At 41.9% G+C, this 20,690-nt stretch overlaps 1 protein-coding gene across 16 annotated transcripts in view; it reads left to right on the forward strand.

Annotated features, from left to right (window-relative positions):
* ICA1 (islet cell autoantigen 1) overlaps positions 1–20,690 on the forward strand; it is a 137,684-nt gene that overhangs the window by 72,895 nt on the left and 44,099 nt on the right. The window lies entirely within an intron of this gene.

Consider the following 20,690-nt stretch of genomic DNA (forward strand, 5'->3'; position numbering starts at 1 on the left):
CAGTTCTGCTCTAGCACTAACACCCCCCTCCCCTCCACGGGTCCACAGCAAGCCCTTTACCCTCCCTGGGTCTCACATTATCTGTGAAACAACAGAATTGAACTAAGTGAGGTATAAGCCTCCTTCTAGTGTAATGACTCCCGTTGATCAAAGCCCTACCCTCATTCTTTCATTCAGTCACTCACTCACAAACATCTCACTCAGGGCACCTGCTTTGTGCCAGGCTCTAGGCTAAGGGTTGGGGCTATAGTCAAATACTGCAGATCCCAGCTCCGCAGGGGCTCAGTGTTTGTGGGGGGACAAGTCACTCGGCCAATGCTTTCGTAACATCAGGACTGTGGTTGAGAGGAACTCTGGGTGTCGTGAAGCTCAGAAGGGTGGCATCCAAAGCAGATGAGGACTTCCTGTCTTGGTTTCTGTTTTAATTCTCTCCTCTCCCTGGTTATCAAGGCTGGTTCCCTGGGAAGCATGGGTAGTTCCAGCTCTTCCCCGGGCCTTTCGGGGGGAGTCCTGCCCGCTACCTTGCATCACTGAGAGGTGGAGTACAGACGATGCTCCTGCCAAAACTCTCGGCAGGTTCCCTTGAGTGCTGCCCAGAGCACCGCCTTCTTCCCTGCCCTGGTGAGCTGCTGCCTAAAGCTCGCTCCCGCTTTCTCCCAGGCCTTCTCTGCCCTGGCACCTCCTGGATTGCTAGCGACTGTGGTATTCTCAGATTCCAAAAAAATTCACCCACCAAATGTTTCTAAAGTCCCAGGCACCTCCTGCTGTTCTGTATTTATAATCTCTAAACTTCTTCTACGAAAAATCACGGCTAGGCTCCCACCCTTACCCCACACTCGCTAACGAAATTAGCAATAAAGGTGATTTGAAAAGGTCCTCTGCCATTTGAAAGGTGATACAGTGACTCAGGTTTGAGCCTGGACTCTGTGACTTGGTGTCTGACATTCCTAGTTACGTCATTATGAAGGTTCCTAAGCAAGGCAGTGACTATGTTTTGGGGGAGATCACTTTGGTAGCTCCATGCAGGCTGCTAGAGTGTGGAACAGAGGGAATGGGAGAGGTTTCCAGAGCACGGTGAAGAGTCTTGGAGACCAAATAAATGTGTCATTATATGTTAGGAAAATGTCTTTATACAGTGTTTTTTATACTCTTGAACAGCTGTTCCTCCAAAGTATTATAAGAATTAAGTATTCTATTTATTTTGCATCTCTGAAAGTAGTTTTGACAATTATAACAGGAAATAATCCCTCAAAATCTGTTTTTTATTTTCTGTATAAATAGCAAAACACCCCAGGGCAGTTTTGGGTTAATAAAACTTTTGTTTTCCAACCCTAACCCGTAAGTTCTATGAGATGTCTTTAGTAAAAGAAATCGCCTGACAACAGGGGAATTCAGTTCCTACTACTGGACTCTCCTAGGTTCAGTCTGGGGGCTCCATGCTAGCTGTATAATCTTGGGTAGGCCTTTCAACTTGTCTGTGCCTCGAAGTCTTCCTCAGAAAAATGGGCATCATAATATTAATTGCATTGACTTCATAAGATTCTTAGGAGGGTAAAATCTGTAATATTTGTAAAGTACTTAAAACAGAGTCTGGTCCACGTAACACAACACCAGCATTCATTCTTGCCCAGTTTTAAGTGTTCTTTAACTAAAATAAATCCAACTAAAATAAAGAGCCTATCTGTTATCTCAAGATGTTGAATGGCTTGTCTTTTCCACATGGAGAGAGCCTTACTGAAGTAAGAACTCAGTTCTAGCCAGTTGACATATTTTCCCTTATCAGGGGCACATGGGGACCCAGTCACAGGCTGTATGTAACAGGGCCCATCAAACTGAATACCTCATGTCTGAAAGTGAATTCATGATGCCTCTGCCCTGAATGGCCCCTTCTCTTGACCTCCTTTTGTTTGTTGATGTAGGCTTCAAATGTTAGCGTCAGGTTTGACTTATCCCTCTCCTTGTCTGATGCATATAATTGGTTTCGAAATCTCATTTCTGGCAATCTCTCTCTCCTGCATACACTCCTCTCCATTCCTGTAGCAGCCTACACAGTCTGCCATAGCAGTCTTCTCGAGTACCTACCCTGCAGTCACGTCTCTGTTTAGGACCTTTCGCAGCTCCCCGTGACTTAGCAACACAGAGCCCCCCACCTGTCATCAGTGACCCTTCAATACGCAGACCCAGCCCACTCTCCACCCCTATTTCCGGTACTCAAATGCCCAGCAGCCTGTGCTCCAGGGTGACCCCATGCACGGTCTCCTCTGAATCTGTTGTCCTGACTTAACTGTTAATGATGCCCCCTTTCGCTTGCAAAGTGCCCCTGTTTAGGCAATAAATCATAGGCTCACCCTTCTGTTATCCCATTAGCCAGACTATGTATTCCATGATTCCCACCCTCCTCCCCATGCTTCTTCCATCTGGAATGCGCTTCCCTTGATCCGCGCTTATCCAAAAGCTTCCTCTTTTTTAAAAACCAGTCCCTATGTTGCTTCCTCCACTCTTTCAACCTCCCAGGGCACTTTGTTCGCCACTCTTTGCCACCTAACACTTTCTGCCTTGCATCCTGGTTGTTTGCACGCTAGTGTAGCTTGTCTTCCAGACCTAGGTCCTAGAGGTAAGAAGCCATGTCTGCACAACACCGTGTTTCCTACAGCATCACCTAACATGGGGCCGGCCCCCCGTGCCCGAGATCCCGATGTCAGTCAGTGCTTGCTGTGCACCACGCATTGCGTGTTTGATGTACAACGTATACACTACACACCTTATCTCTATATATCGCCTCCTTTAATCCTAACAACAGTCCTGAGAGGTTCCTAATTTAGAAATTGAGACTTGGATGAAATGACTTGCTCCAGGTCACAGAAACAATAAGTCTAAGTGCAAATACTTGAACCCAAATTTCTCCGATTCAAAGACCATGACTTTAGCCTTTTTGCTCCAGCAGGCTGGTTCTCAGACTTCAGCACGCAACGTAATCACCTGCAGGGCTTGTGAAAATATATCGCTGAGACCCATCCAGCTTTCTGATTCAGCAGTTCTGAGGTGGGGCCTGAGAATTACACTCCTAACAGGCTCCCAGGGGATGCTGATGTTGCTGGTCCAGGAATTCCATTTTGAGAACCACTGCATAAGCATAGTCCTTGATCAATGAATAAATGATAGATGATACATCACTTTATTTAAAATTCATAATTCTGTTCCTCATTTTATACATCAAGCACATTCATATACTCAGTTATCATTTTTATAAGATCAGGATTAAAATTGGATTTTATTTTAGCTGTCTCATAGTATTGCTTAAGTTTGAATCTGAACTGACTTTTTCTTTTGTTTTAAACAAAGAAAGATATACTTTTTAAATTTATCTCTTTTCCTTTTTATTTTCTTTCATATCTTAAAAAATGTTTAGTTCAAAATAATGTTAAAGATAGCTTACATATCTCTCCCCTGTCCAAAGTACCTTTGTTTCACACTCCCGGGTACATATTTTACACACAATTGCTATTTAATCCATAGTTGGTCGCCAGGTTTTATTTCAAGTATGAATTATTTCTCCAAACTTAAATGCATTCTAAAAGGATTATTTATAAGCAACCTAGGAAGAGAGAAAGCTCTCTTGTGATTTTTATATTGTGATCTATTACTTAAGGAGCATAATTAAAGCAAATTTCCTTTTTTCTGCTCTATTTCACATCTAACAAAACAAGCCATGATATGAATTTGGCTGTTATTTCAGAGTGAAGAGCAGAACCCTTTCCCTGTCGAGCATGCCTCATGCAATAGATAAAAAGCACAGGCGCCGCAGAAGGCAGTGTGCTGGCCCTTCCTGCTGTCCTCTTGGAGCCTGGAAATGGCACCGGGCCTTGCTGTGTGTCCTTAACCTAAAGCTCCACCTCACTCCGCAGAAACGGGATGAGACAAGTATCGTCCATAGGAAAGCAGGCACTGCAGGATGTTCCTGGGCACTGTCCTGGGTGCCTGGACACGTTTACCAACTCCGATTGGGTAGTGACCGTGACCTTGCTGTGGAAGTTAGAGGGCCATTGATTGTGCATGTAGAAGACACTAGCAAATTAACTAGCTCTTTTTGTTTTATCAGTGAGATAAACATCTTGATGGAAACTACGAAGTAGCTTTCTATGTTAGTGATAATATACAGAAAAATAAATTTATGGAAATCCTATCCTATTTTGTTTCATTGTTAGGGTACTTTCCAAATACTACTTTATTTTCTATTATTTGTGCCTGTGTCTCATCTTCCCTGCATTTTTTTTTGAGAGTGGGGATCATGCCTTATTCATCATTTTTGATTGTTTCTATGTCATTTTACCCTCACAACCACCCTTACGAATTCAGGGATATAGGCGCGCTGTGTGAGAATCCTCCTTTATACTGCCAACTTTGGCGTGACAGTGGGCTTCCTTTCAAAAAGAATCACGTGACACAAAAGTGAACAAACAGAATGCTATCACATACCATACAAAAACAGAATTTTAAAAAGACAAAGCATTTTCCAAACTAGCATAAATCCTGATTATTAGACCTACTGGCCATTCTGGAAAAACTGTCTTCTTTCAAGGTAGTTCTTTAATTCATTTTTATTGCTTTATGTTTTATCAACAATAAAAATTAGGAAGAAACATAGCACCTGTAAGACAACCACCAGGATTACGGGCCTTCCTTTAACTGATCCCACCATGGGACAACCCAGTGGTTGCTTTTTACTGACTCCGGTATTCAAGGAAGAAAAGAAAAGAGTCCCATTCTTCTGCTCTGCCCAGATTTCATAATAAATCCTTCAAGTATTAATATTGAGCAATTAATATATGTCAGGCAGTGCAAGGCTCTAGAAATAAAATTGTGAATTAGGCTGTCACTGATCCTGCCTTTGTAGAATTCAGAGTGTAGTAGGGGAGACAGACATTAATCAGGCGCAGTGCAGAGTCTAGAGCTAGGAGAGGAGATCTAAAGGATCTTATTGGGGCCCATAGCAGAAATGCCTAATTCTGCCCACTGGGGCAGGATAGGCTTCTCAGAAATATCACTATTTAAGCTGAAGGTCGTGCATGCATAATCAGTAGCCAGGTGAGAGCGGGAAGGAGAGGACAAGTTTTCCTAGCAGTGTGGCCGGCTGTGTGAAAGCCCAGAAGGGGATGGGGGAGGGCGCAGAGAAATGAAAGGAATCTGACCAGAGCACTGCGTTTTTCTGCCAGTAGCTGTGTAACTAGGACATTGCTCCAGGAATCACGTATGCCTGGATATGTTCAACTCCTAGAAAGCAGAAGAGTTTAACATTCAGATAATCTTCTAGATAATTTTCACTGTATGGATGTTGTATATTTAGTTTGCACTTGGGTTGTGTTCTTTTTCCCTCTGCAACAAGGTAATGGGAACGCTAGTCATGCTTTACATTTCTTTTCTTTTTAAATTTTTAAATTGAATTTATTGGGGTTACATTTCCCAGTTAAGCACTGGGTTATTTTCTTAGCCACATTTAAAACTGGAAATGGCAAGTACCTAAGAATACATGCAAGACTTTCATACTACAAATTCTAACACTGCAAACCATTGCTTAGAAAAATGAAAGCAGACTTAGTTAAGTAAAGGGAGGGGCATACCATGTTTATGGATTAGGAGACTCCATTCCATCTTATCAAGATATCAGTACTCTCCAAATTGATCTATAGATTCAATGCAACACCGATCCCACCCCAAGAGGAAATTCACAGGACGATAATCAACTTGCAGAAATACAAAGGACTTAGAAGAGCCAAAGTGATCGTTAAAAACAAGAATAAAGCAAAGTACTTACATTTCTAGATGTTAAGACTTCATATAAAGCTATAGTAATTAAAACAGTTAGCGTTGACCAGAAAATAATCAACCAATGGAACAGACTAGATAGTTCACAAAACACACACACACACACATGGTCACCCAGTTCATGTGCAAAGCATTGCTGCGGCTCATTGGAGGAAATAATGATCTTTTCAATAAACGAGGCTGGGTCAGTTGGACCGTAGACATAAAATCCAAAATTAAAACAGCAAATCTTTCAGAACGAAACATAGGCAAATATCTGAATGACCTTGGGACAGGAAAAGAATTCTTTAATAAAACAGAAAAAGCACTAACCTTAAAGGGGATAATAAATTGTATCTTATCAAAATGAAAAAGTCTGTTCATTCAAAGCTACCATTGAGCAAAGACAAACTACAGGCTGGAAGAAGATACATGCAGTACAACAAGTAACTTGTGTCAGGAGCGTCGGGAGAAGTTTCACAAATCAAAAAGAAAACTATTGACCACCTAGTTATAAAAAGCAAAACTTCTGAACAGACACTTGACAAAGGAAGATACCAGAGTTGACAACACAAATCTGCAAAGGTACTGGCATTATTACTCATCAGGGAAGTGAGAATGAACACCCACTAAGTGGCTAAAATGAAACAAACGGATACTCGCAACTGTTAGTGAGGACCTGAAGCAACTGAAATTACGTTGCTTCTGGCAGCATAAATTGATGGGACGACGGTGGAAAACTGTTTGGGATTATCTCCCAAAAATAATGTACTGCTGGCTTCTGGGCCTAGAACCCAGGAAAATGAATGTTCATGTAAAACTTGTGTACAAGAATTTTTATAGCAGTGGTATTCATAATAGCCCCAAAGTGAACGCAAACCAAATGTCCATCAACAGTAGTATGGATAAATAAATCATGGTGCTGTTTATTCAGTAGGCGACTATACAGCAGTGAAAAAGAATTAGCTGTTACTTCTTTGCAATAATATGGCTGAATCTCATGAGTGTGCTGTTGAAGGGAATGAGACATCACCAAGTATGTAGTGTGTGATTTCCTTTATGTGAAGTTCAAAATCAGGCAAGTGTCATCTATGGTGACAGAGGTCACACTACCCAGAGTATCTTGGTTCTGTTTTTGAGGAGATAGTGACTGCAGTGACGCATGAAGGAGTCGCTTGGAGTCCTGAGAATGTCTATATATTGATCTGGGGGGTGGTTATGGAGGTGAGTATATACATATTTCAATGTTTGTGGAGCTAATTTTAATGTGCAGCGTCCAGCAGAAGGAAGGCCTGCTTGAGTGTGGTTGATAAGGGTAATAACATGGGTGTAGTAAGTTATACTTTTAATTTGAACATTTTACCTAAAATGTCACATGGTGTGCTTGAGTGTGATAGTGTTATGTTACAGAATGACATGCTTATGATTTTATATATTAAAAAAAAGGACATTATTTGTGCTGGACCCTGTACTTTAATGTAAGCTGTACCTTAATTAAACAGTTAAAATATAACCGTATAAAATAAGTGGTTTGCGGAGAGAGGACCAGAGACGTGGAGCACATATGAAGGAAAGCACGGACTGAAACGACTTTCAGTGGCACCGTTATTTTGAAGCCCCTTAGAAAGAAAAGGACTGTTGGGACGAGAGGGGTTTTGTTGTTGTTTACATATCCAACTTTCCAGTTTCTTCGCCTTTTCAAGCACGTTATCTCTGCCAGCCCTAAATATCAAGAAACCTCTTGTATGTAAAAGTAGAAAAAATGGCTTTCTCCTTTTTCAAGGAAAGTACTCTTAGCCCCTGGAAGCTAGTTTGGGAAACTCGGGCTGAGAGCATTATAAGTTCGCCAGAGGCAGCCAGGACTTCTAAGTCCCAATGAAAACACACCCACGACGCGTTGGGCAGTTTCACCGTTTCCAGACTCACCCCACCACGCTTAGCCCAACCCCTCGTGTCTGTGCAACATTTCTGTAAAAATTCAGCAGCAGTAAAATGAGTGTTTAACTCCTTTAGTAGTCATCTGATATGATTGATGGCATTCCTGTTGATGATAAAAGTAGTAATGGAAGTAAATCTTTGGATCGTAGCCGATTGTCTATGGCATTGTGAGACTTTAACCTGATTCCAATAACGTATCTTGTCATTTAGCCTCTTCTTAAAGCCATCCCAGTACTAGGTAGAATAGTCTAGGCTAGGCCATGGTACAAAGAGATACTCAAAATTCCACAATTCCATGGCTTAAACTAATAGAAGTTTTGTTTCATTTGTTTCTTTGTTTTTGCTCACCAAATAGTCCTGGACAGGTGTTCTGGTCGGTGGACTGGCTCTCCTCCAAGAAGTCATTCAGAGACCCAGGCTGACAACAGCTTTGCAATCTTTAATTTTTTTTAAGACTTTATTTGTTTGTTTTTAGAGAGGGGAAGGGAGGGAGACAGAGAGGGAGAGAAACATAGATCAGTTGCCTTTTACATGCCCCCACCCAAGGTCCTGGCCCACCACCCAGGCATGTGCCTTGATGGGGAATCAAATCAGTGACCTTTCAGTTTGCAGGACAACACCCAACCCACTGAACCACACTAGTCAGGGCCGCTTTACAGTCTTTAAGTCTGCCTCCCAATGTTCCCTAGACGTTGACATCCTAGTCATCCCCAACGGAAGCAGCGCATGCAGAAGCATGTGTAGAAAGGCTCTATGAGCCAAATCTCCCTCCTTGTGCTCACAGCCCAGAGTTCCGGAGGGAACTCTGTCCCACGGCCACACCTGTTTTTAGGGGAGTCTGGAAAATACAGAAAGGCCGGTGGATTTTTATGGACAGCTGGCAGCCTCAGCCACAAGAATACTTGCTCATCATACTGAAAATCTGAAATGTTCCCAGGCCTGTAATGACAGAGGGAGTCAGCACTGGCACAGAACTTTAATGAATTGGGTGTGTACAAAGAACACAAACCCACGTCTTCCAGACCAGCTGATTAGAGCAAATTGGAATGAAGTGTTTTCTAGCAGGAAGGAGCAAAGAGGCACTATAGAAATGTGTGGAATCTCAACACAGACCATGTTTTAAAGAATTAGACTAATGGGAAATTGAAGGAGCTGGGCCAGCTTTCTTCCTGGTATACAATTACTGTGGAGTGTCTTCAAAAAAAAACCCCCCAAAAACAAAACCACACCAAGTGACAAGATGTTAATCATTAGACTATAAAAGTAGAGGCTACAGGCCCAAAGCTCCTGATGGTACATATTAGGATGTACCAGGTTAGAACTATTTGACTAGTATTTTTAGCTCCTACTATCAGTCCTTGGGTAACAAAATCATGATATGGTTCCTGCCCCAAGCTCCCTGGAGAATGCAGAAGTCAATTAAAATGATAGAGATCACGCCATGTGATAAGTGTCATGTGAGATAGTAGAGGTATATGATCCAGTGCTGTAGGGGCCCACAGAAGGAGCATCTACAGCTGGACTCGAGGATTGAAATGTGCTTCCTAGATGACGAGGCACAAGCTGAATTTTAAAGGGCCAATAAAGGAGGAAAAATAGGAAATCGATGGGAACAACATATGAAAAGGAAGAGGACAAAACTCCTTTATGAGTTGGGAGAAAAGAGTGAGTTGGAAGATTTGCTGGAGAAAAGAAAGAGAGAAAGAAGCCGAAGATGAAAGTCAAGAAGTGGGCTAGGGCCAGATAAGGAAGGTGTGTGTAGAGGTTACAGACTCTGGGTTTACCCTCCCTATTCTGGGGGCCCAGAGAAGTAGGGGTTGTTGCATCAGTCATCTCAGATACTTCCTGACTCCCAGGCCGACCACCCTCTAGAACTCAAGGGCAGCAACACGGATCCATAAAGGGAACGGCCTGATCTTTCCCCCACTCACTCTATTCAGGCCCCACTGCAAGTGAATAAGCACAACTCCTCACACAAGATAATTTTCAGCAGCTCAGTCCACCTGTTAATTTGTAAGTTGATTTGTGTTTGTGAGTTAGATTACTTACACTGAATGACCATTGATGAGCATAATAAAAAAATGTACTATAATATAAAGAACAATCAGGTTTAGCTTGGGCAGCCAAGAGACACAAGCAAATTCTCCAGTTTTTTACATGGCCTGCAGACAGGAACAAATGATCAAAAAGAAGAATAAAAAAAAAAATGATACAGTTTTAAGACCACAATAAAGTATAAGAAATACCAATGGGATAAAACAACAGTGTTGTAGCTCTTTAGTCCCCTGAAATGTGTGCTTCGCAGATTGGAGAGAGATTGATAAAGCTGGTGCCCTGGGCTCAGTCTTGTGACCCTAGTTAATATGTCCACAAATGACCTAAAAGAGGAAGTGAACCCAGTCAGTTAAATTTTCCTGATGACAGAAACGCTCTATGTTAAAAACAGGACACAGAAAAATAATTTACCAACTGAGCAAACATCAAGAATGTTGGGGAAGTGTGATAGCTAGGTAAATTAATCTGAAATGTATCTGCATATTTTGCTTTACATGGTTGTGAATAATTTTAACTGTATTTATTTCAACTTGCCAAGGGCTTGAAAATAGAAGACCTTTAATTCTGATCCTACATGAATGGATATATTACTGCATAGCAAGTAATGGTTTGTATTTACTTATTTATTTTTAGAGAGAGGGGAACAGAAGGAGAAAGAGAGGGAGAGAAACATCCATGTGTAGTTGCTTCTCAAGCACCCCCTACTGGGGACCTGGCCCATAACCCAGGCATGTGCCCTGACTGGGAATCAAACCGGTGACCCTTTGGTTCACAGGCCTACATTCAATCCATTGAGTAACACCAGCCAGGGCAATGATTTGTATTTTAAAACAAGCTATAATCATGAATTTAACATATTAGAATATTTTTATGTAATGAGTTAACAAGGAGACAAGAAAAACGAGTAGTAGACAAAACTGACACCCCCTCTCCCCAATTTTGGGTGACATACAGTTAATCTTACTAATTTGAGATTTACTACAATTGGGAAAGCAAAGTGATTCAGTGAAATTAGCATGGACTTTCACATCCTGCCCCTCCCAGCCAGTCAAATTAGCTAGGGCAAGTTACCTAATGGTTCTGAAACCCAGTTTCCTTCTCTGTGAAGCAGAAACAAAAGTATGGTGTAGGAGTGTTGTGAGAATCGAATGAGAGTAGGTGCATGTTCTCGTAACGCCTGATCAGAAGGTGGTGGTGGTGATGGTTAGGAAGAGGGACAGCGTCTGGGAAAGTCTACCAGAAGTTCAGCAAACTGTGTATGTTGTGCACTGTCAAAGGGCGGTGTTGCCCTAGCCGGTGTGGCCCAGTTGGTTGGAGTATAACCCTGCACCTGAAGGGTTGTGGGTTTGATTCCCAGTCAGGGCACATACCTGGGTTGTGGGCTCGATCCCCAGTACAGGCTTCTAGTATGGACGTGTTCAGGAGGCAACCAATTGATGCTTCTCTCTGGCGTCAATGTTTCTCTCTCTTCCTCACTCCCATTCTTTCTCAAAAGCAATGAGAAAATGTCCTCGGGTGAGGACTTAAAAAAAGAAAAAAGGGCAGTGTTACATAGTGCGAAAGTAAGGCCTAAGGTTTCATTCTTCTGCTGTCCTGTCTTTATTCATTCAATGTTTTGCATACCTGCTAGCTACAGGCCTGTAGCCTTAGCCTCATAAAATCGAATAGTTAACTTCCACCTTCATGCACCTTAGTGGTGAGGGTAGCTGGGCACATGTGGGAGCAGGTAGCACTTACCATAGTTTTGCGTCAGAAGGGTGTTTGCAAAGCGCATTGACTGCAGAGAGGAAGAGTTGCTAACTCAGCTGAGGAGCATCACAGAAAAAGGTTCTCAGAAGAGAAAACCTTTGAGTGGAAACTTAAAAGGTGAGTAAGAGTTACCATCTGGACAACGAGGGGAGGGCTTTCCAGGCAGAGGAAATGTGCCGAGATGTGGAGGTGGGTTTGATATGGTGTAGCTGGAGAATGGCAACTCGGTGTGCCCAGACCACGTGGTACCAGCAGGTGACGTGGGAGAGGAGGTGGAGGGACCACAGGTAGGCAGGGTGTGGGTGTGGAGTTTGTATTTCAGACAAGAGGAGACAACATCGAACCCTGGGCCAGATCCTGGGCTTCCTACTCAACTGCCGTTTGGCTTTAAGCAGATCATTTTGTACCCGAGTTTTCTCTTCTGTGGAGTGGAACAGTGGTCAAACATTGCCCTCCTGAAACGTTCCCTCCTTTTCCTCTCCTCACCCGACCTGGAACACGTGGTTCAGTGAAATAAACAAAGGAGAGTGAAAATTCTCGTTTCTGGAAACTCAAATGAGAGTGGTCTGCGGCATATGTGGGTCCCTACTTCTCCTGAATCAGCATTGAGATACTTATTTGATTAAGGTTTTCATCCAGCACAGTATTTTATACATTCCTAGAACATTACCTGGAAGCACTGGTGAGCTCCCTATTCTAAGTGGCTTTTTTACACTTGTGACCAGAAAACATGTTATAGATGTGAGGTTCTAAAGAGCAGAGTAGGGGAGAAATTGGGATTTTTTTCATTAGTATCTGAATGAAGGTTGCATGATGTTCGTATGAATGGGTTGAGATCATGTCAGTGACATGGATGCCTTGTTCTGAGTACACAGTTGGGTCCAACACCCTTGTCTTGAATAAGCAGTTTTCATTCATGTAAAGGGAATGCTAGCTGAACTATTTGATTTTATCTATACATTCAGCAGTGATATAGCTGAAAAGCCTTAGAATCACTGCTTATTTATTATCACTGAATTGTTAAAGTTCAAAATGCTTGTTTAGGAGGAAATGAAGTAAAAAGACAATGACATCCTTGTTTGGGGGAAAATATTAATTATTAACTATCATAGCTGTAGTATTAAACATGCATAGATTTCTTCCCGACCCCTTCTCCCTTTTGTCTCTCAGGATGTAGGAGCACGTTCTCCGATGCACTTTAACCACCTGGTCCCTCCACTTGTTGGGACCAGTGGAACATCTCTCTCTGGTCCGGTTCTAATGTCTCTTCAGTCCCTCTCGCCCAGTATTTAGATGTGAATCTCTGAAGAACATTGCTAAAATGATGCTACGGAGGGTGGAAGTGTTTTTTCCTTCACTGTAGAGTTAAAATTGCCTCTTTTTTCTTTTCTTGGCATTTTAGGGGAAAATCCCAAATGACAATGTGGGGGCAGGGTAGGGATGTGCAAAACCTTATAAGCACATTTAAATATTATTCAATACCAATAGACTACCTTCATTACAACAAAAGCATGAAGGACAACTTAGATATAAATGAGTTTTCTATAGAAAGCTAAAACTATTGATATTGTCATATATTGATTTCAAAATACAGAGCTTTTTTAAATCACCCATTGAATTGGGTTAAGAGCACCATTTTATTAACTTGTTCATAAACTTACATTTTAATAAGACATTCAAAACAGATGGGAAAAGAAGCAGAGAACCAAGAGAATGACCACAGTTCCCTGACAGGCCAAGAACACTGTGGCCTCAGGGCCTTTGCACTCATCATTCTTTCTGCTACGAAAGTGATCTTCCCCCTGATATGTACATCATTTGCTTTCTCACTTCTTCCAGCTTTCTGCTCCAAGATCTGTCTTCTCAGGAAGTTTTTACCAGACCGTTCCATTTAAAACAGAATCCTCTGCCATTGCTCCCCAATCCTGCACTTAATGTCTTTCCTCCACTGCTTTATTCTCATCATCCAACAAACCATGTATTTACTTCTGTTGTTTATTGTCCGGTTTCACCCACTAGTGTGTAACCATCATGAAAATGGAGACTTGAGTTTATTTCCTGTCCTCATTATCTAAAACTGTAGCTGCTCAATAGTATTTCTTGGGAAGAAAGAAGGAATTTAAGAAGTAAGAATGGTTCCAGGATAGCAAAACTTGAAATGACTGAGGTTTATGTAACATGCTAACAGCAAAGCTGTTATGAGTGTGAAGACAGGTGGGAATAGATGGTTTAATATATTATGCATTTTTTATTAATTAATAAATTTGAATGGTTCAATAATGAATAACTTTCTTCCCTCATCAACTACCAGGTTATCCTGAAGTAGAATGTAGTTTGATAGAAAAGACAGGATCAATGTTTGGTTCTTTGTCAAAATATTGATTTGGTTCACTGGCATTCTCTACAGGTGCCCAATGAAGTTGTTTGGTTTTATTCACTGGTTCATTTTCTTGTTTTTAAGTATCAGTATAAACTCATAGATTTGAATATGAGGGGACCTTTGACTAGTGGGGCCTTTTCAGGGTTACTCCTGAGTCCCTTAGACATGACTGGGAGTGGTCCTCCTTGCTTTCTTGCACAACAAAATGTTTCAGAACCATCTGGTATATTTCCTGCCCCAACCCTGGAATCAGCCATTTCGACAAGGAAACCTGGCTCCTTTAAGAGAGAAATGGCAGTGGAGGCCATGATCGGGGTGCTGGGGTACATATTGCTTCTGAGTTAGCCATTATTTTTAGACCTTTACTGTGAACAGAGCCAGACAATATATTTTTGGATTATTTAACCTTAATAATGAAAGCAAAGAAAACAGACCTAAGCTTGTATTGTACTTTCATCTTCTTTAAGGGAAGTGTTACTAGAACCGGAAAGGACAGAAAGAAACTCTTAAGGAACACTCGAAGCTCAATGTATGAAAGGGGCTGACGTGTATTAGTTGTATTTAAATATGCTTAGTCACTGGACTGAGACGGATTATGTCCCAGGAAGATCTCTTGTATCCAAGCACAGAAATACTTCCAGTACACTGAGAAATCAGAGATGATAGAAAAAACAAAGAAATACTGTCCTGTTTTAAAAGACAATTTTAAAAACTTAAAAATTTAATATAGTAAATTACACTTTAATTCTTAATCAAGTCTAGAACTGATTCCTGCATGGATGGTTTGTAAAGAACTTAGAAAATAATTGAGATTATCCTGAAGCAGAAAGGATTTATTTTAATACTAGGCTTAACCCTCATTTCCTCATTGATAATATTTTGTAAATTCTATATTGTTCTCTATAGAAAAAAAATATGGAGAAAAGTGAGTTAGAGGTGGGATTTAAAAAAAAAAAAAAGCAAGACCAAGCTGAGTCTAGGCTTAGGACTCATTTTAAATATAAAGACAAGTAAGAGTAAAAGGATAGATCAATATATAGCTTGAAAACCCAATCAAAAGAAATCTGAAGAGGCTATATTAACATTAGACAAAATAGACTTCAGAACAAGCACTATTGCCAGACATAAATATAATTTTGACGAAACATGGTTACCAGAGGAATGGAGATCACTTTAAAAATCAGTCAGTGTAATTCTCTATGTGAGTAGACCAAAAACAAATCATATGATCATCTCAGCAGATCCAGAAAAAAGGATTTGATAAAATCCAATATCTACTCCTGATAAAAGTTCTCAGCAAACTAGGAGGAGTAGAAGAGAACAGCTTCAATATGGAAAACAGTATGGTAGTTCCTCAAAAAATTAAGAATAGTGTGACCATATGGCCCAGCAATCCCTCTTCTAGGTTTCTACCCCCCAAAACTGGAAAACATTTATTTGTAAAGATAAATGAACCCCTATGTTGACTGCAGCATTATTCATGGTGGCCAAGATGTTGAGTCAACCAAAGTGACCTTCAAAACATGATTGGATAAAGAAGATGTGGTCCATACCTACTATGGGAGTGGAAACGTGGCCCATGAAAGAGAAACACCAGCCCTCACTTACACCACGTTATTAGAATAAAGAGAAGGAACATCAAAAAAAAAAAAAGAGTCCCTGTCTCTACACTTTATTGCCCCCCCGCAGGCATGGTGCACATGCAGTCATTTACACATACTTCTGTGCATAATACAGTGTTAAAATTGCTCCTTCCATCAAGGGGTAAATACCATAGATGGAGTACAGTACTGTGACTCAGCAAGGTGTTTGGTTAGCTGAACCTCGACAGGTCTTGCTTGGTTCATTGGCCTCCAAAAAAAGATCTTTTAATGAAGCCAAATATATAACCTTCTGTTTTCCAAGTGATTTCAGACAGGGTAGCCTTTGTCTTGCAACACCTTACTAAGCCAAAACAAGTAATTGGTGTATGCTGTGGTCTTCAATGCATTCTCTGGATACAGGATGTTGCCTCAGAGGAAAATAGGGGTGAACAAATTAAGTTAATGAGGGAGGGGTATTGAGAGCTGTTTGGGAAAGAAATTAAGGGTTCTGATGTGGTCTCAGGTCTCCGTGAGAATCATCTGGTGGAAAAGGCAATGTGGACAATGGCAGTGAGCTCGAGGTGCTTAGATACATAGGAACCAGAGCACGTTTTCATACCCAGCACCACTACCCACATCTGAAGCTCCCATCAGCTTGCCCCTTAACTCTAGCTCTGTCCTCACCTACTCTCAGCTCTCAGCTCCAAACCACCCCCCCACCACAGTGAGTGATCATTTCAAACTGAAAAAGAAGATCCTGTGTCTTCCAGGCTTAAAGGCCTCTGCTTCTGGGATAAAAAGCTAAAATCTTGAGCATGGCTACAAGGCCCCTGCTCCAGAATGTGCCCCAACCCACCTCCATCGCCTCATCTCAGACAACCCTGACGCTTTCTCTCAACAACCCAGCTACACTGCCCTTCCAGGGCCTGCCTTCTTGCCCTCTGCCCCATGGCCTTTGCACGTGTTCCTCTCCCTTCTTGCATGGTTCATCATGTTCAGTCCTTCAGAAGAGAGCTTATGTGTTGCTTCTTTAGAGAATGTCCTTTCAGATGCCTTGGTAAATCACTGTGGGTCTGTGTGGCTTTCTTTCCGAGCATCTCACTCAGTTTGCCGTTACTCCCTCGCTGATGTGAAAACACCCAGTGGACTTTCAGTTCTGTGAGGATGGAGACCACCTCCATTTTACTCACTGCTGCCAGCATGTGGAAAGTACTCAGTGAGTATTTGCTGAATGAATGGTTGGGCGTAGGGAGGCAGAGCCTTTCCCTGGAAGGCAATGTAAAAGTAGGGTTGCAGTTTTTCTTAATTTTGTTTTTAAAAGAAAGAAAACACTTATAAAAAATATATGAAACTACTCTCAAATTATCTGGTTGTGGGGTAACATGAAGACCTTTCCCACTGGATGGGGAAGCCAGACTGAACTAAGAGGATGAATAGCTTTGGCTTCACCATAATGTGGTTCAAGTCGGGGCTAAGAGGTAGAATTTCAGGTTGGGAGGAATAAGTACAGAGAAGTGCCCTGTAGTTTTGGCAGTTGAGACATTGCTCCTTTCTCTGGTAAACTGCATTTCTGTGGCCTGGGGGAGGCAGGGTCACAAAGAGGGTCTGATATGCTGGGTCATTGCCTGGAGCTGGGAGAATAAGAGCAGAAAGGTGGGGCCACAGAAACAAAATTAAGAAATAAACAAAGGGGACATTTATTTGACTGAAGACTTTTTAGAGGACCTTGAAAAACAGAGGAGCTCCTCAAGATGTTTATGTAATTGAATGTAATTTATCTGGGATTGAAAGGAATAATAATCAAAACATTTTTCACTTAAGTGCATCTGGAGGCATATGAAATTAAACTCTGCCCGCCTGTGTCCTTGGTGTTTTGTCCTCAGGCTGCAGACTGGAAATGCGTTTGAGAGAGCAGACATGCAGCACAAAATAGTAAATGAACTTGACCATATTCAAAATGCCCAGCAGTGTAACATCCTCCTTGTTTGGCAGGGAACGGGCTCAGCATTTGGAAACTCAGCAGTGCATTAAGTATTTTAATAATCATTGTTGACATACTAAGCATATGGCCTTTTGGAACTCACTGGGTCAAGTGTTGAAGTCTTCTTCTAGGTTTCTAAAATTACTTTACAAAAATTCAAACAAAATTAAATTAGGGAACATTTTAAAGCATATTCATTCACGAGCTTTGTGTTATAAGCAAGTGAAGCAAGTTTTCTCCTAGGATAAAAGAATATCTATGCATAACCAATTATGTTTAAGGAAAAAGCTTAGGTCACATCCCTGCAAAAATGTTAATTTGCATTTAATTAGAACACTTGGAACCTCCCCCGAACCAGGCCAGTCTTGCAGATATCTTGCATTCACTATGCCAGGCTTTAAGACCCATCTCAGACACTCCCCAGTCCCAGAAGCCTTTCTTGCCCACCTACCCACCATTTACAGCTGTTATTGACGGCTACAATAATGCTGTGAAATAAGCAACCATACCTCTCAGGGGCTTAGAACAACACAAATTTCTTCTTGCTCACAAGTCTACGGGTAATCAGGACCATTCTGATCTCTGCTGGCTCACTCCTGAGTCTGTGTCCAGCTGTGGCCACAGTTGGCCAGCCCAGGCATGGTCTCAGGTTGGCCTGGGCACACCACCATGGCCATCTCAAAGCAAGAGAGAAAATGGAAGCATGCTGGCATTTATTTTTTTCAAGCTTCCAGTTTCATCATATTTGTTAGCATCCCATTGGCCAAAGCAAGTCACACGCCAAGCGCAGAGGCAGAGTGAGAAAAGACTACAATGTTACAGGGCAGAAGGTAGGATACTGGGAAGCCAGTCTTCGGGGCTCTAAAGCCATCAGCCCACCTCCCTGCACCACCCCTCACCCCAGCATTCATCATTGCCTTGTCTATGCTACCTGTGTTCTTCCATCTGAGTCCTGTTATCCTTTTCCCATTGTATTAGAATTTAGTTGCTAACTTGTCTGTCTTCTCTAAACGATTAGGGGGTCCTTATGCCTCTGTGCTTTCATTCATAAGTAATTCTTGACCAGCTGCTCTGTATCTTCCTCCTTTACAGACACCCCAGTGCCCAGCACTGATCCTGGCACATAGCAAGTGCTCACTCAGTGTGTGTTGAATGAACGCATGTATGAATGCTCACACCCATATTAATCCCCCCGGCTCCCTGCAGAAAAGGGTGAGGACAGAGGCCTCTGGGGTCCCAGTTGAGGAGGAGGCATTCCTAGCCCGTGCAGCTGGGGAGCCAGTGGGGCACCAAAGGTGTGTCAGGTGCTGACACACCTTTCCCTCCCCTCTCCCCCCTCTCCCCTCTGGAACACGGGTTTTCTTTTCTCTGTCTCCCTATTTCTCACACAGGAAGGCAGAAAAATCACTGATTATTTAACTGACTCTAAATTCTTTTTATAATCAGCGCTCCCACATTCTTTATCTGGAGTCTCCACTCTTCAGTGGGGAAGGATTTGCTTGGGGACTGATTTCAGCCCAAGGTGTGGACAGTTGGAGAGGCTTCCGTTCTCTGGTTTTCCCAGTTCCATAGACCAAGAATACGGAAGAGTTCTTAGGAAATGTTTTACACAGATAGAGACACGAGACCTGTTCACTTAGGATATAATTCTGTCAACATGGTGGTAAATGTGCCACCTCGTTATTTTTCAATTTCATGGGATATACGGGGAACACTTGTGTTTCTGGCTAGAACCATCATTTTGAGCCTCTTGATTTTTCAGCTACTAGTGTTAAGTTGCTTAGGAGGTAGAACGCATGGCTTAGGAACCAGGCAGGCTACTCTAGCCTGCCAGCCCTGCCTGTTCCTTACTTTCCCAAATGAAGCCTCTCTCCCTCAGCAGTCAAAGAGGCAATAGCAGAGGCCAGGAGAGAATAAATGCTGGCAGGTGGGGAGTGAATTGTATTAACTGTTCAATTGTATCCATTGTGAATTATATCGATTGTTAAATTGTTTCAATTGTTAAATTGCTACTATGATTATATCATAATTTTATAAGCTGTGAATATAGATTAGTATTATTAGTGGTAAAATTAATGTATTTTATATGAAATAATCTTCATGCTTATCTTTATTAGAAAATAAAATCATCCCTTCTAAAAGTACTTTGAAGGTGATGCTTTAAAACGGTATGCAGGTAATTTACCTTTTGAAATGGCCTGGAAAATCTCTTCACTCAGTCACCAAATATGTATTCAGCACCTGCTTTGAACCCAGTCGCTAGATGCTGAGCATATAATGGTGATCAAGGTAGACATCGTCCTTGCCCCCGGTATCTGTCCTGTGATGAAAGAGCTGTTATTACTTCCAACTCACAGTTCCCTGCCTGGTAACGACCGCTGCATGAATTATCTGAGAAAAATGAATATCTGGCCGGCTTTCCCTGGGTAAAATATGATGTGGTGATGCCTCAGACTGGAGGAAAGGGAAATTTTGATGTAACCATTTTTAATGTAGCTGTATTAAATTTTAAAACCTTCTATTTCATTATGAAATAATCTACAGAATTTCCGAATCTTTTCCTGACCTTCCCTCTGTCCCAGAATTACTGTGTGGCTCAGGGATAGATGGAGGATTGCTATGTACATACTCAACTTCAAAAACTTGGACGTTTATCAGTGGAGGTCATTTTTCAGGCTGTGTCACAATTCCCTGTTGTGGAATCATAGGCTGGGTCTTGGAACAGAAAAGGACAAAAGTTGCTAAAATCCAAATGACATCTGCTGTTAACAGGATTGTATCGGTACTCATTTCTTATGTTTAACAAATGTAGCATGTTATGTAAGATGTTAGCGTTCGGGGAAACCAGCTTCAAAGACCTGCAGGAATACAGGAGGGAAAATTCTTCCCTTGCCACCCTGTGTGTTTCCAGAGTTCTCCCTGCCGCGGTCTGTTTGTGAATGGCTGGAGAGGAGAGGAATTGTAATATTCGTCTGAGAAAAGTATAGTTAGGATGGTAAGTTCGCTGTATAAATATGATAGGCGGTACTGTCCTTGAGGTTCTCTGGAAGTAAAGAATGGATGTTGTAGGGTCTTCTTTTGTGCCTGGGATTTTCAAAGGTGTTTTCTTACGTGAAGAACTTACGTGAAGCCCACTATTGCTCCTTCCCCACAGGCAGATTTTAACTACTGAAGAGTTTGATTGGTTCAAAACGGTTCCTTT

Source organism: Desmodus rotundus, chromosome 6 (assembly GCF_022682495.2).
Source record: "Desmodus rotundus isolate HL8 chromosome 6, HLdesRot8A.1, whole genome shotgun sequence".
Taxonomy (NCBI): Eukaryota; Metazoa; Chordata; class Mammalia; order Chiroptera; family Phyllostomidae; genus Desmodus; species Desmodus rotundus.